Source organism: Canis aureus, chromosome 27 (genome assembly GCF_053574225.1).
Source record: "Canis aureus isolate CA01 chromosome 27, VMU_Caureus_v.1.0, whole genome shotgun sequence".
In the NCBI taxonomy this organism is placed as follows: Eukaryota; Metazoa; Chordata; class Mammalia; order Carnivora; family Canidae; genus Canis; species Canis aureus.
In genome coordinates, this window is record NC_135637.1 from 44,576,205 (window position 1) to 44,601,686 (window position 25,482).

Below are 25,482 nucleotides of genomic sequence, written 5' to 3' on the forward strand. Positions count from 1 at the left end.
TTAAACCCATGTCAAGAAACCAGTGACCAAAAGGGGTTTTGCTTTAGTACAGAGGTTTAGAGAGAGACCAAGTCAGTGAAAATTGTCTTCAGATGGAAAATTGCTGGGTCAATTTTGTCAACTCAGTGTCATACACTCAGACTTACCTAATAGGGCATTATCTTCTCCTAGTAATTGACTGATTTAGATTGTATCTGCTTCTGCTGTTTGAAAATTGAACGCTTTTGTGCTTGTGTTCACACTCTGCCTCTAGAAGCCACCTGGCTGAATTGTAAATCAGAAGCTGGCTTACCTAGGAAAGCGGCTCGGTATTGCTAGCAGGCAGCCTTACCCAGGGAGGGAGAAGATAATCAGTAAGGTCTCTGCATCCCTTTCTGGCTTAGTAACAGAAAAAGGATGGAGCCCATTCTCTCTAATTACGCTCTGTGGCCAGCTTATCTAGGGTCACATCAACCATTTCCCACTGTCATTTCTTTTGTTCATGATTTTAGACATTGGTTTTGCCAACTTGAGGTTTCATGGATTTTATTCCTTTCTTGCACCTGTAACTTACCTGTAGCTCACCTGGGGAGCTGTACAAGAGGGAATAGGTTTACCTCCATGAAAATGAGGCAAGTGACCTTAGGAAAGCAGCTACAGAAGGGTCACAGCCCCTCAAAGACATGCTTATTTTATCCTAGATTCTTTTGCACGAATGTGGTATTAAACAGGGTTGCAGGAAATGAGAGATGAAACCTAAACTGGAAGCCCGTATGCTGGAAGTTAAGTGCAATTCCATTACGTTTGAGTAGTTCTAAGCAAGCAGTCTGTTACCCTTTATCCTTTACTGGAATTGATGAACAGCTGCTTTTCAGGGGATCACTCAGTATATTTAGCTTCTGAAATTCGAGCGACTCAGGGTCTGATTGGCTGCCGCGGCCGTGTGGTCACCTGGAGACTGGGCATCGCGCTGGCTCTGCCTGGGGCTCTCGGGAGGGGAGAGTCTGGAGAGGCTTTGCTGCTGAGGAAATTGATGTGCTAGAGGACAGCAAAGGCTGCTTGGTGGCTTTTTCTCGTAATGTTCTTGCTGGAGACGTTCTGCAGCTTCCCTTGAAGTGTTTTCCAAAGCTTGGTATCCTAACTGGGGAAATCGCGATGGGAACATGACTAGCGAAGTCTGTGGCCCTGTCGCCCTCCCGGGCCCTACTCGCATCTGCCCTGTGCTGTGAGGTTAGTCAGGCCCTGGACTATCCCCTGGTTGCTTGACCCGGTGGACTTTCTCATTTAACAGAAAAAAATCTCAAAAATTTTTGCCTTTTTTTTTTTTTCTAAATGTATGAGTATGAAAAGGGCTCTAAGATCTGGCTTCCTATATATTTATCCCATCCTACTGGGCCTCATCTGCCTCAGAAGGGGCGGCGGTTTCGCTAGCTTAACAAAACTAGCCATGGTGGGGTATTGGTCTACACGGCAAATATCTTTAGGCAATGAAAGGGACAGCTGCTCCAGGTCATCATCCACTTTTATCAAGCACGTCCCACTCTCTGGCATCAACCTAAGAGGCCCCGGGAGACCCTTTCCCTAGCTCCCGAATTAGAAGCTTAGACCCAAGGCCCACGATCTTTGATGCGCTTCAGTCAATGGTGTAAACGTGTCTTGTTTTTCAGGTTTGAGGAAGGGCTACAGACACAAAAGAGAAAAATCCATACAAGCCAATGGTGTTTAGGAAAAGAATAACCCCATTGCCTTGAGGTTTCTATTTTTCTTTTAAAGCTACTGACAGATTGTTTGTATGTGTCTGATTTCAAGTAGGAAAGCATTTTAGAGACCTACGGCACCCTCGTAGCATCCTGGTGCTGGCCCAAAACTAACTTCTGGAAGCCGAGCTGACCTCCCTTTAACTAATACTTTGCTTAAAAGTGTTTTTCTGGGGATCCCTGGGTGGCGCAGCGGTTTGGCGCCTGCCTTTGGCCCAGGGCGCGATCCTGGAGACCCGGGATCGAATCCCACGTCAGGCTCCCAGTGCATGGAGCCTGCTTCTCCCTCTGCCTGTGTCTCTGCCTCTCTCTCTCTCTCTCTCTATGTGACTATCATAAATAAATAAAAAATTTAAAAAAATATTTAAAAAAAAGTGTTTTTCTGCAAGTATTTAGCAATTTAAATAAAGTTTCTCTGGATCCAAACTCTCGCTTTCTTACCTCCACTTCCTTTCACAACTTGAACTAAATTGATCGTGTAGCTAGAAGTAGCCATACCTGGCATGTTGCTGAGGGAATCCAGAGAAAGGCATTTGGGGCCCGAGTTCTTTAGACCTGTACTCAGATCTCTCCTTTCATTTAGCCTACAAAGATCTAGGGATGTGTAGCGTGGATACGTCTTAAATTCTTTTTTTCTGATGTTCTGATTTCAGTCCGAGGGTAGATTCTAATGTATCTTTCATTTGTCTGGAACCTGAAAAGTTTGTAGGTGCCACTACTACTCAGGGAAAATGGCAGCTGACGAAGAATATGAGGAGGTGGTGGAGGTAAGATGAGAAAAACGGACTCTGACAGCCAAGTATTTTATGTAGCGACAATCAAAGCCGTACTGTAGGTGAATCAATCATTTGCAAAATAAAATACATCATCTATTATAACTTCACAAAGCATCGTTAGGAGAGCATGAGAAGGGAATATTTTACGTTCAGTTTTACTGTAATTATGTGGGATTTAGAATTGCAAAGAAATAATCAGAATAATCTGAAAATCAGAATAATCACGATTAAGCGCTGACAGTTATAAATTAAATTGCCTTCCCTCTGGTAGTAATGCCAGTAATACTTTGTAGCCTTCAACTTAAAATATTCCCTTGTTTTTCTTAAAATAACGGCGTTCAGTGGTCATTGGAAGTTGTCCTCGGTGTTAGACTTGAGTGATTTAACTAGATGCCAAAAAAATGGAAGGGGCTATTTTTCGGCATCTCATCCTCGCCATTTTGTTCCTATTACTGACCAGCAGTTGCTTAACTGCTAGACTCCCTGCCTGGGAGTGTTCACCCAAGGTCTCCCTGACCTCAGAAAAGATGTCACAGAGAATGGAATGGTGGCAAATCTGGGAAGATGGTCAGGGAAGAGTTCAAAACCAGGAACTAGCTTTAAAAACATCTGTTAGGGGTCTCAGACATCTAAATAAAATCATACTATCACTCTTGACTCCAGTTGAAATTTGGACAGAAAGGAAAAGAAGCAAGGATGCACTAACCAATTAGGGACATAGCTCTAAAAACTATGTGGGATTTGGCACGTAAGTTAATGCCAACCATTTGGGTATTGTTGCTTTTTTATCAGCTTATTTCTAAGCTTCATCTGCCAAGGGTGAGAGTCCCACAAAGGTAAAGTTGGATAGCTACCAAAGGACTGCTTTTCCCTGGGTGCTAAGAAAATCCAAAATCGTGAATCCTTCACTCTGATGTAACATCCCTTCTCAAGTCACTGACAATGCTTTGTATGGCCAGAGGCGGGGTTCTCTGTGGCTCACCACCAAACAGCCGCCCCCAAGCGGCCAAACGCTATTTCCCATGTGATGAAGGCTGAGCCCGTCATGGAGGAACCCGGTGTCCTGCAGGAGCCCAGGCATCTCTGGCTCTGCCTAAGGACCCAGATGGGTATTGGGGTCGAAGTTAAGAAATGGTGCGGGAGCAGGGGAAGCACAAGACGGGGGACCCTGGGCGAGTCCCTGCTGATGGACTAGAGCTGGTGGCCTCGGGGCAAAGGCCAAGTAACTTGAAAGAGTTGGCTGACCCGGGGGACAGGCGGGACCCTGGCTGCAGGAGGTCTGGTCCTTGGCTTTCCCCTCTCCCCGAGCGTCGTCTTTGGTGGCAGAGAAGGGACACGTGAAGCATAGAACGAGGTGCACTGTGTGGCGTGAGAGAGCGAGCCGAGTGGCCCGCGTGCCTGTCCCGGGGGCCTGGGTGGCGGGGCCGGGACTGCGGCCCCCCGTGTCTGCGGCCACCCGACCGCACCTGCTCCTGCGGCGGGCGGTGACGCCGGGAGTACAGAGTGGCTCTGACCTTGGGTGGGGCCTGGGGCACCTTGCAGGTGGCGGCCTGGCCTGCCCGCACCTTGTGCCACCTGGTCCCTGCCGCCCTCATACCCGGCCTCGGGGCTCCGTCTCCTCTCCCCGGAGGGCCACTCGTCCCCGGGACATCTGGGGGCCTTGGGGACGAGGGTGGTCTGGGTGCTGCTTTCCTCTGGCTCTCCTCTCTGTGCTGCCCTCGTCCCCGGCCCTGTGACCGCCGCCTTGTTGGTCACAGCGCGTTACCTGAGGTCCTTCCTGTGCAGACAGCAGCCTCCCGCATCGTCCTGCCGCCTCGCTGCGAACAAGGCCCTGGCTCCCAGAAGAGGTTTTCCTGGCCTCCAGGGAAATTGCCGCCCATTAACGATGCACCCGGGGAGCCCCTTCCTCCCCCTGCACCCCACCCAGGCTGGCGGCCCTCACGGGACCGCCAGCCGCCCCAAGTCGCCTGGGCTCAGATAATGCCCCTCCCTGCGGGAGGCACGCGGGAGGCGCCCCCAACTGCGGGCAGTGGACAGGGCCGCCTGCTGTGTTCTCACGCCCGCTCTGCCTCTGTTTGCAGTACTAGGTGGAGGACGCCATATACGAGGAGGTGCCGGGGCAAGTAAGGGCCAGACAGGTAAGGCTGCCTGAGGTGCACACTGAGGCCGCCAGCACCTGCCACGGGCTCCCGGGGCTCTGAGCTGGCACGCGCGGGGTCGGGGGGCAGCGACCGTTCCTTGCCTGCACCCCACAGCTGCGGGAGCCGGCGAGAAATGCTGCCCCTGACAGGCCGTGTCCCTGCTCTTGCTCTCCAGCACACCCAGGGTGCTTGGGCATCATTCCCCACCATTCGTGGGGCGCTGTTGGCGCAGTGGGTGCTAATTGCAATAATGCCAGAGGCTGCCAGCACGTGGTACCCGTCGCAATCCCAGGGCCTCGGACGGGTGACTTGCAGGGTGACCAGCAGCTTTGTCGTAGAGAGCTGTAACCTGTTGGGTACCATCTCTGCCTTTGCCCCCGATGGTGCAACGAAACGTTACTGAGGTTTTAGCACAAAGCCTTTCCCGTGAATATTCCAAGGTGGAACTTTTTTTAGGGTGAAAAAGCTCACTCATGCTTCCTTTCTGGATAGATCTGTTTCTCTTGAGCACGGCACACAGAGGATGGCTGTCACAGGGCTTGGAGCTGCATGAGACCTAACATTTGCAGCTGCTGCCAGTCGGTTAGTTTCTCCCCATCCCTGTTTGCCAGCAACGGCAGCAGAAAGCAGCCCATCAGCAACGACCTGATGACACCAGGGGAAGTTGTCCCAGATGTCGGTTTCCTTGTTGGTTCAGCTTCCCTTTCCATAATTGATGCAAGGACTCTTGCTTTGGTAGAGATGATACTAGCTGTGAAGGAAGTCCTGCCATCACATGGATGGACCAGTTGCCTGCTTACCATTTTTTCTTACATACGGTACTTTTAACCTTGGACCAGACCTAAACTTTGGCCTTAGTTTCTTCTGTACACCCTGGCATAAGAAACCGTAATTTCCCACCTACTGCACGTGTACGACTGTTACAAGGATGATTACCCCCTTATGTTGCCGTCCTTATCCTGGTCCACCTAAGCATTTGTTAGCATAAATGGCACTCTAGTTCACATTAACTAACTGACTAAGCCAAAAGGATGGTAGTCACTTGTGATACTGATGTGATTCATTCCTTTAAAGTTCATTATTCTTTGCCTAGGACTGCAGGGGAGAGGCCTGAAGACCTGTGGAAAAAGCAAGCAGGTTTTTCATAGACTCATTTAGAGTTAATATGAAGTCAACAAGGTGAGCTTTATTTGATCTTCTTAATTGTTTGTTCCCTGATGCCAAGTTTGCTTTGGCTCTACCCAAACGATTTGAGAAGATTGTAAATGTTTAAGAAGATTGTGTTTCAGGATCCCCGGGTGGCGCAGCGGTTTAGCGCCTGCCTTTGGCCCAGGGCGCAATCCTGGAGACCCAGGATCAAATCCCATGTCGGGCTCCCAGTGCATGGAGCCTGCTTCTCCCTCTGCCTGTGTCTCTGCCTCTCTCTCTCTCACTGTGTGCCTATCATAAATAAATAAAAATTAAAAAAAAGATTGTGTTTCTGAGTTTTATCCAACCTGAAAGTGTTTGGGTTCCTTCCTACCAATGGAATTTTAAGGCACTGTAGCAAATGAAGAGGGAGTGACCTCTTGATTCCACACCCTCCTGAGCAATCAGCATTCACATTTCTGTAACGTGATGTATACAGTACATGGCCTGCCGCCTTGGTCTGTTTCAGACATGTTGAAGCACCCCTAGGGTGCAAGTCTGACTTGAGGTCAGGATAATGCATATGCAACTAGATCATGCCATCACCATTTTTATTTCCATAACCATTGGAACTGCATGTCTCATTTTCAGACAATAACAGAAATCTTTGAAACTACTACCACAAGGACGACCACATTGGACTATGAACCATCAGGACCTTCCAAACCGGCATTGGTGTTGCACAGCCAGTACCAGCCAATCCAGCGGAGAGGAAGAAGGTTATCTGGAAGAAATTGGATTCTTTGAAGTTCATGACCTGTGTACATTGTACACAGCCAGAAGATGCAGGACCTCTTTGGCCCGGTGAGTTTCTAACATCTTGTGCCAATCTGGTTTTATTATAGAGAAATTACTGATCTCCAGTGACTCTGTTTTGGGCGCCAGCTAGATTGTTCTTCAACCTTGTAGGAGACAAAAACTTATCTGCAGAAACATAAGCTCTTGTGACTCTTGAATCTTCCCTTCATGTAATTCATTTGCACCATTGCAGTTTCAGAGAAACCTCCTTACTGAAATCATTCCCACAAAATAAACAGGAGGCCTATTATGAGGCATTTATTGATATTTATTCACAGTTTTCTGGCTAATCTAGAATCCTGAAGTCCTAAATACAGATTCAACTGAAATCCATTCACAGAAGCTAAAGAACACCTCTTTACACTGTGTCTGAGCAGGATGCCCCTTAAGTAGACTAGTTAAAAATATATAAAAAGGTCTTTAAGAGTCATATAGGGAAGAAGAACCTGTAGTTTAGAAAACCAGGGTCAGGTGCATAATCACCGCTGCTGAAAGTCCCCGGTCCTTAACTTTCCATGTACAGTTACGGTGCGGCCAGAGAAATGGACACACACTCCTCCGTTCCCTCAAATGAAGGCTTTGTCAAATTTCCCTCCAAACTTAGACCTCTCCATTCAGGGAGGTCTGAGGTAACGTTTTCCAGAAATTACAGTGAAGACACGGACACTCCCAAGCAACATTTGGGCCCTCCCAAGCAACATCACACTAGAAAAAATCCTTTTGCCCCCAAAGGGCCCTGTCTTTGCTGGTTACTAGGCATCTGCAGCCCCTACTGGCAGAGGGAGAGGCCCCCGACAGCAGTACAACAGGCCCAAAGCTCTCTGCCACTTGCAACCTCAGCCACTGACCATCAAAAACTTGCCATGGGCAGTATAGAGAGGTCTGACACACATGCACAAAGATGAACCTAAATCCACATGCCTTTTGGTCAATCAGAGGTTCTGCTCCTACAGATTAGACTGACAGCTCTTAGTGTTTTATTTATTAGAACTCATTGTATATGTAGCAGAAATAATAAAATTGCATTCCTTTTCAAAATACTCCATAATTCAGACTTGCCATTAATTCAGCTGGTGTCTCAGCTATCCAAGCCATCGAGATTCAGCTGCAACGTCAGCATTGAGTATTTTTGCATTGTGTTATCAATCAAATCTTTTCAATTTCTATATATATATTTTCTAAAACTGTTGAGGTTCAGGCTTTTTATGTGTGCATTCAGACAATAAAAACTTTGAATCATATTAGGGCATTTTCGAGACCATAGCTTGTAATAAAATTTCTACTGTCTTAAGTATCCAATCATGTTAGGAATAACAAATAACAAATCTATTATAATTTTTGCTGTGAATCGAGTAGGGGACAAAAAGAAAGCTGTTATAACTGATAATTGTTGGAACTTGCTGGATTTTTTTTTTTTTATCACAAGGGGATGAATGCATTGCCTGAAATTTCTGCTACCGTCTTGTCAGGTTTTAGGCTAATCTCTGCTATTCTTTTCAGAATAAATATAGGGAGAACTGTGAGAAAGCAAAAGGACAGCCATATGCCATCACGACGGATACACCAGAACTTCCCCAAATGAAGAAACTTCAAGATCGAGGCGGGACAAGATGGTGGAAGAGTAGGGCCAAGTCACCTGTCCCCACCAAATTACCTAGATAACTTTCAAATCATCCTGAAAACCGATGAATTTGACTTGAGATTTAAAGAGGGAACAGCTGGAATGCTATAGTGAGAAGAGTTCATTCTTCAGGTAGAAAGATGGGGGAAAAAGAGAAAGAAATAAGAGGAATCCAAGGGAGAGGAGCCCCACCAGGAGTCGGGCTAAGGCCCCAGCGAGAGCCCCCAGGGTGGGAAAGCCCTGTCCTGGAGAAGCAGGAGCTGCACCAATCTTCTCGGACAGAAAGGAGGTCGCAGGGAGTTGGAGCAGGATCCCAGAGCAGTCGGGATGCCCTCAGGCTCCCTGGGACACTAACAGAGGACCTGCACCCCAGGAGAGCACCCCACACCCCGTGGTCGAGCTCCCTAAAGGGCTGCAGCACGCGCCCGGCTGGACCCAGAGCAGCTCGGAGGCGGCTGGGGAAGAGGCTCCGCGTGGAGGGGGCTGTGCGACCCTGGGAGCAGCTCAGAGGCAGCTCCGGCAGAGGCTCCACACGAAGGGAGCTGTGTGGCCGGGAGTGCAATTCCAAGAGCGCAGGCCCGGGAGCACAGGGCACCGGGGACACAGCCCAAGATCCGGCGCTCACCCCCGAATAGGCAGAAGCCAGGAGGGCACAGGACAGCAAGAATACTCCTGCCACCCGGCGGCCCTGAGCTGTGCAGATCGGTGACTCCCGCCCCTGGAGCATCCAGGCCCCTGCAGACTGAGAGCTCCGTAGTTACTGTGGAAGCTGACTCCAGGGCTGGAGAGCTGGCCGCCACCAGTATTGTTCCTCCTGGGGCCTCCCAGGATAAACAACCCCCACTGAGCATAATCACAGGCTCACAGTGGCCTCACAGGATAAAAAGGTTAAACAACTTTCACTGAGCCATGCACCAAGCATGGGGGCAACTCCCCCAAGTGCTGACACCTGAGAATGAGCACAGCAGGCCCCTCTGCCAGAAGACCTGCTAGACGGACAGGGGAAAAACAAATTATTGACCAAGCAGCACTGGAAATTTCCAGGGGAAGTTGAGGGATTTACAGTATACAGAATCAGAGGTTACTCCCTCTTGTTTTTTGTTTTCTTGTTTTCTGTTTTGCTTCCCCCCTTTTTTTCTTCTCTTTTTTCCTTCTTTTTTTTTCTTTTTCTATTCTTCTTTCTCTTCGCTCTTTTTCTCCTTTTCCCAATACAAATTGTTTTTGGCTGCTCTGCACTGAGCAAAATGACTAGAAGGAAAAACTTACATCCAAAGAAGGAATCAGAAACAGCCCTCTCAAAAAAAAAAAAAAAAAAAAAGAGAAACAGCCCTCTCTCCCACAGTTACAAAATTTGGATTACAATTCAGTGTCAGAGAGCCAATTCAGAAGCACAATTATAAAGCTACTGGGTGGCTCTCGAAAAAAGTATAAAGGACTAAAGAGACTTAATCTAGATGTAATCAGGCTGAAATTAAAAATCAATTACATGAGATGCAACCCCTACTAGAGGTCCTAACGACGAGGGTTAATGAGGTGGAAGAACAAGTGAGTGACATAGAAGAAAAGTTGGTGGCAGAGAGAGAAACTGAGGAAAAAGAAAAACAAAAGATCATGAGGATAGATTAAGGGAAATAAATGACAGTCTGAGGAAGGCAAATTTATGTTTAATTGGGGTTCCAGAGGGCGCTGAAAGGGACAGAGGTCCAGAATATGTATTTCAACAAATCATAGCTGAAAACTTCCTAATCTGAGAACGGTAACAGGCATTCAGATCCAGGAAATAGATCCGCCCCTAAAATCAATAAAAACCGCTCAACACCTGCACATTTAATAGAGAAGCTTACAAATTCCAAAGATAAAGAGAGGATCCTTAAAGCAGCAAGAGACAAGAAATCTCTAAATTTATGGGGAGAAATATTAGATTAACAGCAGACCTCTCCACAGAGACCTGGCAGGCCAGAAAGGGCTGGCAGGATATATTCAGGGTCCTAAAAGAGAAGAACCTGCAGCCAAAATACTTTATCCAGCAAGGCTCCCAATAAGAATAGGAGAGAGAAAGAGCTTCCAAGATAGGCAGAAACTGAAAGAATATGTGACCTCCAAACCAGTTCTGCAAGCATATTAAAGGGGACCCTGTAAAAGAAAAAGGAAGTCCAAGGAAACAATCCACAAAAACTGGGACTGAATACATGTCATGATGACACTAAACTCCTATCTTTCAATAGTAACTCTGAATGTGAATGGGCTTAATGACCCCATCAAAAGGCGCAGGGTTTCAGACTGGATGAAAAAGCAGGACCCATCTGCTTGCTGTCTACAAGAGACTCATTTTAGACATAAGGACACCTACAGCCTGAAAATAAAAGGTTGGAGAACCATTTACCATTCAAATGGTCCTCAAAAGAAAGCAGGGGTAGCCATCCTTAGATAAACCAAAATATATCCTGAAGACTGTAGTGAGAGATGAAGAGGACACTACATCATACTTAACGGATCTATCCAACAAGAGGACTTAACAATTCTCAATATATATGCCCCGAATGTGGGAGCTGCCAAATATATCAATCAATTAAAACCAAAGTTAAGACAAACTTAGATAATCATACACTTATACTTGGTGAGTTCAATGTAGCGCTTTCTACATTCGATAGGTCTTCTAAGCACAACATCTCCAAAGAAACAAAAGCTTGAAATGATACACTGGACCAGATGCATTTCACCGATATCTACAGAACTTTACATCCAAACGCAACTGAATACACATTCTTCTCAAGTGCACATGGAACTTTCTCCAAAATAGACCACATACTGGGTCACAAATCAGGTCTTAACTGATACCAGAAGATTAGGATCATCCCCTGCATATTTTCAGACCATAATGCTTTACAAGAAGAAGAAGGTTGGAAGGATTTCAAACACATGGAGGTTAAGGACCATCCTGCTAAAAGATGAAAGGGTCCACCAGGAAATTAAGGAAGAATTTAAAAGATTCATGGAAACTAATGAGAATGAAGATACAACCATTCAGAATCTTTCGGATACACCAAAAGCAGTCCTCAGGGGGAGATACATCGCAATACAAGCATCCATCCAAAAACTGGAAGGAACTCCAATAAAAAAGCTAACCTTGCACCTAAAGGAGCTAGAGAAAGAACAGCAAATAGATCCTACACCCAGCAGAAGAAGAGAGTTAATAAAGAATCCAGCAGAAGTCCATGAAATCAAGACCAGAAGACCTGTGGAACAGATCAACAAAACCAGGAGTTGGTTCTTTGAAAAATTAATAAGATAGATAAACCATTAGCCAGCCTTATTAAAAAGAAGAGAGAGAAGACTCTAATAAAATCATGAATGAGAACGGAGAGATCACTACCAACACCAAGGAAATACAGACGATTTTAAAAACATGAGCAGCTATACGCCAATAAATTCGGCAATCTTAGAAGAAATGGACGCGTTTTTGGAAAGCCACAAATTACGAAAACTGGAACTGGAAGAAATAGAAAACCTGAACAAGGTGATAACCAGGGAGGAAATTGAAGCAGTCATCAAAAACCTCCCAAGACACAAAAGTCCAGGACCAGATGGCTTCCCTGGGGAATTCTATCAAACGTTAAAGAAGAAACCATACCTATTCTAACTAAACCTGTTTAGAAAGATAGAAAGAGATGGAGTACTTCCAAACTCGTTCTGCGAGGCCAGCATCACCTTAATTCCAAAACCAGACAAAGACCCCACCAAAAAGGAGAATTATAGACCAACATCCCTGATGAACATGGATGTAAAACTCTCAACAAGATACTAGCCAGTAGGATACGACAATACATTAAGAAGATTATTTACAATGAGCAAGTGAGATTTATCCCTGGATGCAAGGCTGGTTCAACACTCATAACACAATCAATGTGATTCATCATATCAGCAAGAGAAAAAACAAGAACCATATGATCCTCTCAGATGCAGAGAAAGCATTTGACAAAATACAGCATCCATTCCTGATCAAAACTCTTCAAAGTGTCGGGATGGAGGGAACTATCCTCAACATCTTAAAAGCCATCTACGAAAAGCCCACAGCAGATACCATCCTCAATGGGGAAATACTGGGAGCCATTCCCCTCAGATCAGAAACAAGACAGGGATGTTTCCAGTCTCACCACTGCTATTCGACATAGTCCTAGAAGTCCCAGCCTCAGCAATCAGACAACAAAAAGACAGGAAAGGCATTCAAATTGGCAAAGAAGAAGTCAAACTCTCCCTCTTCGCCAATGACATGATACTCTACATAGAAAACCCAAAAGCCTCCACCCCAAGATTGCTAGAACTACAGCAATTTGGCAGTGTGACAGGATACACAATCAATGCCCAGAAATCAATGGCATTTCTATACACCAACAATGAGACTGAAGAAAGAGAAATCAAGGAGTCAATCCCATTTACAATTGCACCCAAAAGCATAAGATACCTAGGAATAAACCTAACCAAAGAGGTAAAGGATCTATACTCTAAAAACTATAGAACACTTCTGAAAGAAATTGAGGAAGACACAAAGAGATGGAAAAATATTCCATGCTCACGGATTGGCAGAATTAATATTGTGAAAATGTCAATGTTACCCAGGGCAATATACACGTTTAATGCAATCCCTATCAAAATACCATGGACTTTCTCCAGAGAGTTGGAACAAATTATTTTCAGATTTGTGTGGCATCACAAAAGTCCCTGAATATCCAGGGGAATTTTAAGAGAGAAAGCCAGGCCTGGGGGCATCACAATGCCAGATTCCAGGTTGTACTACAAAGCTGTGGTCATCAAGACAGTGTGGTCTTGGCAGAAAAGCAGACACATAGATCAATGGAACAGAATAGAGAATCCAGAAGTGGACCCTCAACTTTATGGTCAATGAATATTGGACAAAGGAGGAAAGAGTATCCACTGGAAAAAAGACGGTCTCTTCAATAAATGGTGCTGGGAAAATTGGACATCCACATGCAGAAGAATGAAACTAGACCACTGTCTTGCACCATACACAGACACAAACTCAAAATGGATGAAAGATCTAAATCTGAGACAAGATTCCTTCAAAATCCTAGAGGAGAACACAGGCAACACCCTTTTTGAACTTGGTCACAGTAACTTCTTGCAAGATTCATCCATGAAGGCAAGAGAAACAAAAGCAAAAATGAACTATTGGGACTTCATCAAGATAAGCTTTTGCACAACAAAACCAACAGTCAACAAAACTAAAAGACAACCTACAGAATGGGAGAAGATATTTGCAAATGACATATCAGATAAAGGGCTAGTATCCAAGATCTACAAAGAACTTCTTAAACTCAAGAGCAAAGAAACAAACAATCCAATCATGAAATGGGCAGGAGACAGGAACAGAAATCTCACAGAGGAAGACATAGACATGGCCAACAAGCACATGAGAAAATGCTCCACATCACTTGCCATCAGGGAAACACAAATCAAAACCACAATGCAATACCACCTCACACCAGTGAGAATGGGGAAAATTAACAAGGCAGGAAACTACAAATCTTAGAGAGGATGTCGAGAAAGGGGAACCCTCCTGCACTATTGGTGGGAATGTGAACTGGTGCAGCCACTCTGGAAAACTGTGTGGAGGTTCCTCAAAGAGTGAAAATTAGATCTGCCCTACGACCCAGCAATTGCACTGCTGGGGATTGACCCCAAAGCTACAGGTGCAATGAAACGCCAGGACACCCACACCCTGATGTTTCTAGCAGCAATGTCCATAGTAGCCAAACTGTGGAAGGAGCCTCAGTGTGCATCGAAAGATGAATGGATAAAGAAGATGTGGTCTGTGTATACAATGGAATATAACTCAGCCATTAATTAGCCATTACCCACCATTTGCTTCAATATGGATGGAACTGGATGATATTATGCTGAGTGAAAGAAATGAGTCAATCGGAGAAGGACATACATATGGTCTCATTTGGGGAATATAAAAAATGGTGGACAGGAATAAAGGGAAATGGAGAAAAAATGAGTGGGAAATATCAGAAAGGGAGACAGAACATGAGAGACTGCTAAGTCTAGGAAATAAACTAGGAGTGGTAGAAAGGGAGGCGGGTGGGGGCTGGGGGTGACTGATTGACAGGCACTGAAGGGGGCACTTGATGGGATGAGCACTGGGTGTTATTCTATATGTTGGCAAATAGAACACCGATAACATACAAATTTATATGAAAAAAGAAAGTACAAGATCAACTCAGTGAGGTGGGTGGCATTGCTAAAATAAAGGGGAGGGAGAGGTGGAAAACATGCTCACCACTGGGAATTGAGGGCTTTAACAGGTGTAGAGGAAACGAGTCAGATTAGTCTGAGACAGTCGAGAAATCTAGAGGAAGCTTTGGCTATAGATTATGTGGCTCTAAATGAGAACCCCCCAGAGATTTCCAAAAGCTTGGCTAAGTAGGTTAGCTTAAGAGATGATAGGAGATGGGAAGTTTGAATTCACTGTGGTCCTCCACAGAGGAGTGCAGGGAGGCTGGAATTCCACCAGGAAAGCAGATATACAGCGAATGCAGGTGCTCCACAGATCTTTGGGGATCATAGTTTTCTACTATGATAGTTTTCTACTATGATAGTTTTCTACTTTCTAAGAGTGCAGAAACTTCACTTTGCGGCACAGACGTTGAGTCATTGGGTTAATGCTGTTTGGTTGTAAGATAGCCTTTAATCTACTCACATTGGCACACCCGTCACGAATGCTGTGCTTGATTTCTGCGGGTTAAGTATCGAATGGATGGCGATGTTGCTAAAACTGTGTGTCAGTGGACGAAAAAGCAAAGGACATTGAACATGCGAAGAAAGTGTCGCAGCAAGTCACTAAGGTGAGGTCACAGTGTGGATGTTTGGGATGCATGTGGGTTTCCTCTATCTGACCTAAGAAAACGCGATAGGCCTGATCCTGCTCGCCAGTCTTCCCTGAATCTCAGGGCATCATGAGCTCGGTGCCCACACCTGTCAGGGAGACTGCACGGATGACTGAAGTGGGTTGTCAAACCTCTGCCCTGCAACTCGGTCCAGGCAGTTGCCGTGCCGAATGCAATCCCAGGGTTGCCAGAGGCTCCTACTTCTTTTTAGAGAAGTCAGGGAGCTTAATTTTTACAAGAAATCCTTAAATTTCAAATGTAAATAACTAATCAAAAACATGGAAAAAATACCACATAGGTCAAGAGGAACATGCCCCCTCTCCAGAATCGGCCAATGACTTTCAAAGGTTGCAGCCCTTAAAAGGAATCTATGGAGAATCATGATCATGACTTAGTTTAAGAGATCAGACTTTTCAAGTAAAAGCTTACAATGCAGGGGAAGTATCGTGGGATGTTGACATGGTCACCGCTCGCACAGTCAGTGCTGGTGACAACTGGCACAAGGGCAGCCCCTCCATGAGAGCGCTTTGACTGTGAAAGACTCAACAGCACTCTGTTCTCTGAACCCTCATAGCTCGTGGGTGGCCTCAACCACGGGTCCTCTTCCCTGTCTGTCTAGGTTTTATACAAGCAGAACTGGGAAGACACCAACGATGAGTACCTGCGTCCCCCTGATGCCCCTGAGCTTGTCCAGGCAGTTAAGAACACAGCCATGTGTGGGAAGGTGAGGGCTTCTGCTCTGTCATGAACTCTGTCCTCCTCCACCTAATTCAGAGGAATCCCTGGTGCTTGTGCGGACCTGGCGCTTGGTGGCCCAGCCTTTCTGCGAGTGTCCTTGAGCCGTGTGGGCTGCAGGGGTTGTGGCTGGCAAGGGGGAACTGAGGGGAAAGCTCTTGAGTGGGAGGGAGGGTCCTGGTGGGAAGCTGAACACGTGGGGAGAAGGGAGATGTGCCGGAGACCTGGCTCTTAGAGACCGGGGCTACCCTTCGAGTTATTTCTGACTATCGCTCTTACGAAATGTTTATTTCGTGACAAGGAACTATGCGAGGTGCCTCCTGCCTCCTTCCGCTTGCATTCATAGTTGTTGTGGGAAGCAGATAAGGCCCCAGAGAGGAGATGAAACAAAATCCGACACATCTACCCTCCTGAAAACATGATTTGTCAGGAGAAGCAGGACACACTGTTAATGAAGATGACTTGGACTGAGTGGAATGGGGGAGGCTATCTGGAGATTCCATTTGCCTTTGCTCTTACCCTGCCCTCGGTTCTTCTTGCTATTGATGGATGAATTCAAAATTGTGTATTTCGTATAAGTGGGAGCTCCTATCTCATAACTTCTCACTCTTTTCTGATTTAGAAACTGTACACTGAGGACTGGGAAGCTGACAAAAGCTTGTTTTACGCGTACAACGATAGCCCAGAGCTGAGACGGGTGGCCCAGGCCCAGAAAGCCCTCAGTGATGTAAGTCAAGTGCAGTCAACATTGTTTGGGAGTGTGGAATCGGGACGCTTCCAGTTAGGTCTTCTGGCCAAATGTTCTTTGCAATTCCTCTTTCAAAAAGACTAAATGTCATAATAGCAGATGAATACATCTAGAATCGTTGTAATTTATGATGTGTACTTAGATGTATAATTTATATTAGATATAATTAAACCCAATCTTGTTTTTTATTAGTTGAAGAACCTGAGTCTAAGACCTAGGTCATTAGTGGGCAAAACCCAGATTAGAAACCTGATCTTGTGATCCCAAGACCGGTGTTCTTTCCACTGTAGCCTGTGCCCTCTGTTCCCTTGGCTGGAGTTGAAGTTCTTCAGTGACAGTAGAGTGGCACTTAAAAAAAAAACCTGTTGGGATCGTAGCCATTTCCCGAAATATATTAAGTGAAAAATGTTATTGAAGGAGTTTGATTTGCTTCCTAATTTTAAAGTGTGAATTGTGATGTGTCCCCCTTTGTCTACATGAACTGACACACTTGTCCAAACATGGCTTGTGTAGTTACCCCACAAAAGCTCTTGCCGTAAGGTATACACAGAGGATATTTCAAAGATATGGAGGATATTTCAAAGTTAGTAAAAAGAAAAATCAGCTGTCTCCACTGACCAGAATTTTAGTGTCTTTTATCTTGAAAACAGTTTTAGAGGGACTTAAAAGGCCTAAGAGACTCCTTAGGTTGAAAGCTATATCCGCAGCAGAGAACTCCACTTGATTCTAGCACTTCCCCTTGTTTTGAGGAGCTTTATTTCTTGACCTCTGGATTTGCTAGAGGCTATATTGAAAATCCAAAGGCTACTGTTCTAGTCTTCAGGAGAGCACTCTTGTATAAAACAACAAGTTGTTTTTGATTCAGTTGTCAATCAGACCCCTAGAACTTCTTACATTCACTATGGACTTAACAAGTCAGTTGGCGTCTTGAAAATTACTGGGATTTATTTCCAGTGGGTCTTAGGATCCTATCTTGCCTTGTACTGGAATTATGCAGACTCATTTGATGGTGTCTCCGACTTTTGAGGTCTTGATCTTTTATTGCCTCTCACTCGATGTCATTTGCAAATTTAGGGGATATATTTTTATCTGTTTTCATATAATTCATTAAAATATAGCATAGATTATGCTCCAGTCTTTCCATAGAGTAACATAGGAACTAGAGAAGCCATAACAAAAACTTAAGGCTCTCTAGTACACGGTACCAATTTTAATGTGTAGGGACTTCTTGCTTCTAAGTTCATTTTCTGGTTCTGTATCTTATGAATATATAATATTGTGTAACCTTCTGTATCTATGAATATGTATTACTGTGTGACCTTTATCAAGTGATCAGTAGTTACTTGTTGAAAGTCTATGCATGGACAGCTGGCAGGATAGAAAAGAAGTTTTCATCCTTTCCCTTGAGATTTTATAATCAGGCTGGTAAGATGAAATTGTTATACATGAAACAATAAGAAAACAGTTTTCAAAAATCTTAGGGAGCAAATTCTACAGTCTAATACTTGCTGAAAAGACACATGCAAGTAATTAGAGAAGGCCTCGTGGAAGTGGTAATCCCAAGGGAAAGGGCAGTTATGACCAGAAAAGGCATTCCAAGTAGAGAGTACACTTGAAACGAGGGACAGAGGTGGAATGAGTCTGGTGAGGAGAAAGAAACTGAATGCTGTGGACACCTCATTAGGAGGGTGCTTTTAAGGAAGTGGTGGCAGGACCTTGAAAATCAGACCAAATAGCTTTGACATGATATGGTAGTCCTTAAGAGATACCCTGTGATTTTTTGGGGGGCAAACAGTATGGTAAAAGTAGGATATGGAAAAACTTTGATGGACAATATAGTGGATTGGGACTAGGAATAATTGTGATACATTGAAGAAGACTATTTTAATAATATCATGGAATGAAAGGGAGGACAACGGAGAGGAAGAAAGGAATCTGAGGGCAATAGGTATTTTAAAAGTGTTAAGGACATTGGATATTGGAGATGAGAGAGTGAAAGGAGCCATCAAGGAGCTTACAACAGAGACTGGTAGTCTGGGTGTATAGGGGTACAACTGTACTAGTGAACGGAGGAATGGAGTTGAGATGCCTCATCCATAAGATGCCTTGATCTGGATCTTCCATTAGAAACTTTGTCCTATTGCACAGGCATAAGAACAGGACAAAAGATTAATATTGGAGAGTCATCGGAATAAAAGTGATAGCTGAGGACATGAAAATATATGAAGGGGGGGTGGAGTAGTGTATGGCCAAGGGCAGAGTTTTGGAGGATACCCCTACTTAGGACATCTGGAAAGCAGCCGGCAGAGTAATGAGAGAACAAATGGTCAGAGAAGTTGAAGGAGAACCAGGAAATGCCGTGTCACGTGAGCTCAGGAAGAGTGTCCAAGAAGATACTTAATTTCCCGTCTCCCTTTACCTATAAGATGGACAGATGAAGGGAAACCTCCATGCCACTTTGGTTCTAGGGACTTCAAACAGGTACAGTTGACCACATGTCTTGAGATACCTCAACAGAATACATAATGGAGACTGCATAGTGAAGTAAAATCTTCCCATCCTTCCTCAGAAAAATGTGGCACTTAAGATACGGGTTGTAACTTTATTGCAGACTAACTGCACCAAGCATCAGGTTCCCAGCCTGCCTATTAATACTGTTGTCCACACCATGAGCTCCTACAGTTCTTGGGCACAGAGGCTCCCCCCGCCCCCCCCCCCCCCCCCCGTGGGCTGTTGTTCACAGAACATTCCGCTGCCTAGGCACGGAGATCTCAACTGAGGGCTTGGGTTTGGAGGCTTTCTGTCCCCCTCACCTGTGCCTTCTTCCAGTTTCTCTGAAACCCACTTACTAGGTTTCTCTTGTTATCTGAGCCGAAACAAATATTTGGCAAATACCAAGAGAGACTTTAAGTGGATCCAGAGTACAGAATTCTAACAAGACAGAATTCTGAACAAAGTTCCTGAGAAATGAGGACTTCTAGATCCGGTTTCTCTGGAGCTTCCTGACAGGATGCCCTACTTAGTAAGCATTCATTCTGATAGGACTTTGCTCACTCTGAGGACTCGGCCAGCCATGGAAAATACCAATCGCCCTATGCCTAAAATAAAGCCTTCGCTCCTTAAAGACTGAGTAGAGGAACTAATATAACTGCATCTTAAAACTGGTCTTTTGTATCTCCATTGACCCTTGGATATTCGTAAAAGCTTTTGTTTTAGGCAGTAGGTAGACGTTGTTAGGATGGGACATAGTTAGACTTGGTTAAAGCATGAAGATGACTGGGACCTTGGAACTATCCAGCTTCTTTTTTTAAAAGGTTTTTATTTATTCATGAGAAACAGAGAGGCAGAGACCCAGGCAGAGGGAGAAGCAGGCTCCCCACAGGAGGCCTGATGCAGGACTCGATCCCGGGTCCCCAGGGTCACACCCTGAGCCAGACACATGCTCAACCACTGAGCCCCCCAGGTGCCCCAGGAACTATCCAGCCTCTGTATGTTGTAAATAAGAATACTGCCACCTGGAAGGAGAAGTAATTTGTGTAAGTCTCACAAGTGAGTAGTAGCAGAGTTGGCACAGTAAGTCTCCTAATGAGATTTCCCTCCATGGCGTCAGTATATAAAACATAGATTCAGAAATCCATCATTGAACCTTTGCTCTGGTCAGGGTCTGCCCAAGCCACGAGGGCTCCCAAATGAGAGGTTACGTTTGCTGTCATCCAGATCTGACAGTCCAAGGAGGGGCAGATAGGTAAACAACCAGTCATGGCATCATCCGACAGTTCCTTCCAAGGAGCTAACGGTCACATTGAGTGAGACCCCAGGAGAAGGTCTTCAGGTCAGGGAGGGTTCAGGAGGGGATCTTGTGCTGACCCAGGGCCATGGAGAATGAGCAGCAGCCTGTAGGCAGATGGGGAGAGTCTGGAGCTGGGGCATGTTGAAGAAAGGGAACAGCAGGTACAAGGTCCACAGGCGTAAGAGGGCTTCATGTATCTGGGGATTGACAAATCGTCCTGCTTTTTTGGAGGCAGGGTTCAAGGTTGACGGAAGGAAAGCCCTGAGTAGTCAGTAGTGAAGGAAAAAGAGGGCAAGGGTGAAGGGGCTGCTGCATGCTTAATGGACATGATACTTTAACAACAGAGAGGCCTTTAGTAAGTTAAAGGAAAGGAGCTAATGAAGAGCGAGCAGTTGAAGCTGTCGAAAAAGAAGGGGTGACTGTGGACATGGCACAGGGGGCTGCTGGTGGGAATAGCAGTACGAAGGGAGAGCCAGATATTCTTAGGTTGAAAAAGTGACCCTTTCCTTTATGACTTCTGGCCCTCAGCTGCACCTGCAGGTTTACAAGTACATTGGAGTCCAGGTTCCTCTTCATGGGGACAAGACCTGTGTAGAGTTCCTGCTGACAAAGAAATCTCTCCATCTTTCTTTTTTTGAGAAATACTGTTTTGATTAAATTCCATTATGCTTGCCTCAATTTTCATATCAACAATATGTTTTCAAAGTGAGTACAGGTTAAAGGGGCCCTTGTTAAAGTACTATTTGCCTGGAGAACCCAACCAGTACATTTTATGAAACTGATTCGTTTCTTCCCAGAGTTTCTTCACTGTAAAAGTGCTCTTTTTTTTCCCTCTGAAGTTCTCTGCCCCTGGTCTTTGAGAGCTCTTTAGAGGCTGGTTTTCAGCCTCTTGTAAGTGCTCCAAATCTCTGTTGAGTTGCTAATTGTTTTGATGATGGCACTACCATCTCTCATTGTAACCGGACCCATGTGTAAGCCAAGAGGAGCACGGCTGTGCGTGAGCTCTTGAAGCGGCCCCTGTCCTCCCATGTGAACCCTTTCATAGTCTGTGCTCATGGCAATTCTCCAGTGTGTGTAATGTCTTACAGAGGAAATACCAGGAAGACTTTGAGAATACGAAAGACCAGATCTACTTCACGTAGACCGAAACACCAGAGTACAAAGTGAATAAACAAGCTGGAGTGGCAGCTAGCAAGGTATGAAGAAATGCTCTTATTTGTCATGATGGTCTTATTGTGGGTGAGTTTCTTAGAAATTTTGCTTTTGTATGTAATGAAAAAAAAGAGGGTTCTTGGGGCTCAACAAAAAGTGCAATTTGGGGTTATCATAAGGCTACCAAATTTTTGAAAAATTTTCCTATGTCTGACCTTTAACAATAGTCAGGTATCATCTTCAGTATTTGTTAAAGGACCTTTTGATACCTGCAATTAGAAAGGTTGTGCTCTCAGACAGAAGGACCCCTCAAGAAAGGACAGCTGTCAACCTTCTCTGAATATGGAAACTCCCACACAATCTATTACCATGATTTTTCTTATTTTCCTTCAGCAATTGCTGAACATCTAGACACAGACAAGATACACAAATCCATGGATATGCTCCTATACTCTGTAGAGTAGACTTTGGTAAGAAGAATCCTGGACGTTCTAAAGCACTAGAAATAAACTTCAAAGCCAATCAGACTTGGTTGAAACCCTAGCCTTGGCCCTGCTGAGGGAGTGAAAGCAAGGATATCACACCACCAGGAAGCCATTTAGTATCCAGGTGCAAAATAGTGATGTTTTAGATCAGGAGGGGAGCAGGGCTGATGGATGAAATGGACTTTGAGAATAGAGCTGACCTGGTTTGCTATTGGGTTGGATGTGGGATATGAGAAGAATGGGTCTAAGCAACTGGAGGATGGGATTTCTCTTTATTAAGAGAGAAGAGTGTGGAAGGAGGGCATAATTATTTTTGGAGGGAAAACGTGAGCTAAGCTTCCAACATGTAGGATTTGAAATGCGTTTTAGACATCGAAGTGGAAATGTTAAGTGGGCAGTTGATAGTACAAGTCTGAAGTTTCAGGGGAGATATATGGGAGGGTTGTATAAATTTGGGAGTCATCAGTATATGGAGAGTATTTAATGTCCGAAGACTGGAGGCCATCAAGGGAGCAAGCATAGACAGAAAACTCTAAGGACTGAACTCTGGAGTATCTCCATGTGAACACATCAACGAGATGAGGTAGGAGTAGAGTGAGGAGAGAGTGAGAAGTGAGTGAAGGGAGAAAGGAGCGATCCGCTATTTAAAATGTTTCTGAATTGAAATTACCAACGTATGGTCACTTCTGCACGCACGTGAACTGCACACATGCTCACACACAGTCAATGAGGCATCAGAGGATAGATTTTGATGATGCTTCTGGCTTGCTTTCTTGAAAAAATGTGTTGGCAGTTAGGTCACTGGTGGCTAAGTTAAATGAGAGTTGTGGAGTAGCAAGTGTCTGAGACATGATACACTGCCATTATTTGTGTATGTCTTTTTCTCTTTGAGGGCAAGGACCAGGTGTTATTCTTTCATGTATTTGTCCCAAGGCCAGCATGTAATGAATACCCTATGGATGTTTTTGAGTGAATAAATGAATGGGAAGAAAAGTTATCCTGGAGATTTATGGAGTTTCTTTGCTGCTGTTATGAGTTACTATGAGTATTTTGTTTATAAAATGTCAAGCTGCCACTTTTCTAGAGAGAAAATTGATTTGTAGAACTATGTCATAATATCCATAATAGAGACAAGAACAAAAGTAACCCAGTTACTTTATCATTTCACTCCTACAGGTAAAATACAAAGAAGACTCTGAAAAGAATAAAGGAAAGCCTGATTATAATGTACTTCCTGCCTCAGAGAACCCACTGCTCAAGCAGCTGAAGGCGGCAGGAAATGCCCTGAGTGATGTAATAAGTACGTTCTTGTCAGAAAGTGTTTTTTTTAACTTTAGCTGCTAGAGAGATGAACTATCTCTCTTTCTATAATGACTAAATGCATACATAATTTTGCAAATAATTTAGGATTCTAGTGTAGCAGTTTCCCTGGAACTATATAACCACAGGAAGACAGGAATGCCCCCTGAGTATGATGTGTGTTAGTTTGGGAGGGGGGGTGCCTGTGGATTTAGCTCAAGGGGCAGAGAAAACCTCATTTGCTTATAGGTTCTAGTGCTTGTGCTTCTTTGGGATCCTGACACAGAAAGAGGCTTTGCAAGGGGCAGAGAGTGAGAGGTGAAGTTGTGTGTGCACCCTGCCCTTGTGTTCTTCAAGCAGGGCAAAGACAAATGTCCTGGGTTCCACAGGTTCTTCCCCTCACCTCTGTCATTCTCTGTGCAAATCTTGGCCCTAGAAACCATCATTTGCAGAAAGCACGACTTAAAAGATGGCTCCCCCAAAAGACAAACAACAACAACAAAAAATAAAAGGTGGCTCCCTAAGTCTTCACAGGAGTTTCTACTTGTAGAATTAAGAGTCTGACCAATCCATAAGATTTAAAATAAAACAGATCGGATAAGTGAGAGATGCATTAAGAGACTAACAGCCCAAGACCACTTTGACTATATAAATAAGAGGGAACATGTGATCAATTAAGTTATTCCCACAGTATTAAGCTTTCCCAATATTTGAGGATTATACATGGTGTTCCCCCTGTGGGTTAGTTATCTTTTCTTTGTCCCTCAAATTAAGTCAGCACCATAGAAATGTGTACCTGTGATTGAGGAATGAGGCGAGTGGAGTTGGAGTGGCAGGTGAGAGAGCGTGAGTGGATCTGTCCAAATAGCCCTGTTGGGAAATCAATGCAAAGCATGTTTTCTGTTTCCTAAATAAAGGTCATCTTTATCAAACCTAGCAAAGCTCAGGTTCAAACCTACTTTGTTGATAAAGAGAACAATATAAATTTTTAAAAACCAAAAAGCACCATGTACAACCTCAAAACCTAACATGAGAAAGGGACAAGACTCTCACTTTATCAGTTGTGCATTTAAAATCCAGTGGTTGTTTATTGTCAGTATTAGAGCTAAATTTGGGTCATAGCTGAGAGGAAGAGTGAGTAGCTTTATCATCTGAGTTCCTGTATATACCTATATACAGGATATACTATCTGTTTGTGTAAGGAGGTTTTTTCCTTGGTGGAAGGAGGAAGAGAGAGTGTATTTCTCAACTTATACTAAACATTTTTGTGAAGGTTTGTTTCAAAAAGAATTCACTGTTGCTCAGAAGATTCCTGTCTGTTGCACCATCAGTGAAAGACGAGTCTGAGTTGAGGGAGAGCGGATGTAGCAGTCCTGAAGTACACACAAATCTCCACAACTAAGGGCTTGGTCTGAGGTAGAGTACTGGTTTCTTGACTTTTTTTTGGTGAATGTTAAAAACCTAAACTTTACAGTAATTGCTAATAGAAGAAACTTTTCATTCACTACACCCCAATATTGATTGTCAGTTTTTAAGACCGTTGACAGGATATATCTTTTTATCTTCTCCTTCTTGTTTATTGTTGTTGAGAAATACAAGCACTATAATCAGTGTGGGAGTGACAAGAATCTACTTTGATTTTTTTCTTCGACAGGAACCATACAAGGAAAACTATGAAAAGACCGAGGCAAAGAGCATAAATTACTGTGAAACCCCCAAATTCCAACTTGATACAGTTCTGCACAACTTCACTAGTGATGTAAGCAATTCTGTGGTTACTTCTTCTGTTAAGAAAAGATCCATTATTCTCCCCCAATAAATACATGAAATATGTTTTGTCTTTCAGACCAAATACAAAGATTCCTACTTAAAGAATATTTTGGGACACTATGTGGGCAGCTTTGAGGATCCATATCATACACACTGCATGAAAGTTGCACCTCAAAACAGCGATGTAAGTCCTAAGACAGTTGTTTAGCTTTCCACTTAACACATCTTTAGGGCATGGATAAAATGGTTGCATCCTCGTGTCTGATTTTTCTTCCTCGTAGAACAACTACAAAGCAGAATTCGAAGAAGACCGAGGCAAAGGCTTCTTCCCCCAG

General features: G+C 44.4%; 2 long non-coding RNA genes across 4 annotated transcripts; both read left to right on the plus strand.

The window, feature by feature from the left end:
• The first annotated feature begins 2,170 nt into the window (after nucleotides 1–2,170).
• On the plus strand, nucleotides 2,171–8,750 carry LOC144299400 (uncharacterized). Of its 3 annotated transcripts, none has more exons than XR_013366143.1 (5): nucleotides 2,171–2,503; nucleotides 4,594–4,650; nucleotides 5,747–5,832; nucleotides 6,433–6,645; nucleotides 8,140–8,750. It is a non-coding gene; the product is annotated as an uncharacterized LOC144299400 (long non-coding RNA). The 3 variants fall into 3 exon arrangements; XR_013366142.1 differs by having other exon boundaries at nucleotides 5,146–5,832; nucleotides 8,140–8,747; XR_013366141.1 differs by lacking the exons at nucleotides 2,171–2,503; nucleotides 4,594–4,650 and having other exon boundaries at nucleotides 4,691–5,832; nucleotides 8,140–8,749.
• Nucleotides 8,751–15,712: 6,962 nt separating this feature from the next.
• On the plus strand, nucleotides 15,713–25,301 carry LOC144299402 (uncharacterized). Its single transcript, XR_013366146.1, has 7 exons — nucleotides 15,713–15,892; nucleotides 16,526–16,630; nucleotides 21,530–21,637; nucleotides 23,255–23,378; nucleotides 24,651–24,793; nucleotides 25,032–25,136; nucleotides 25,224–25,301. It is a non-coding gene; the product is annotated as an uncharacterized LOC144299402 (long non-coding RNA).
• Nucleotides 25,302–25,482: the final 181 nt, after the last annotated feature.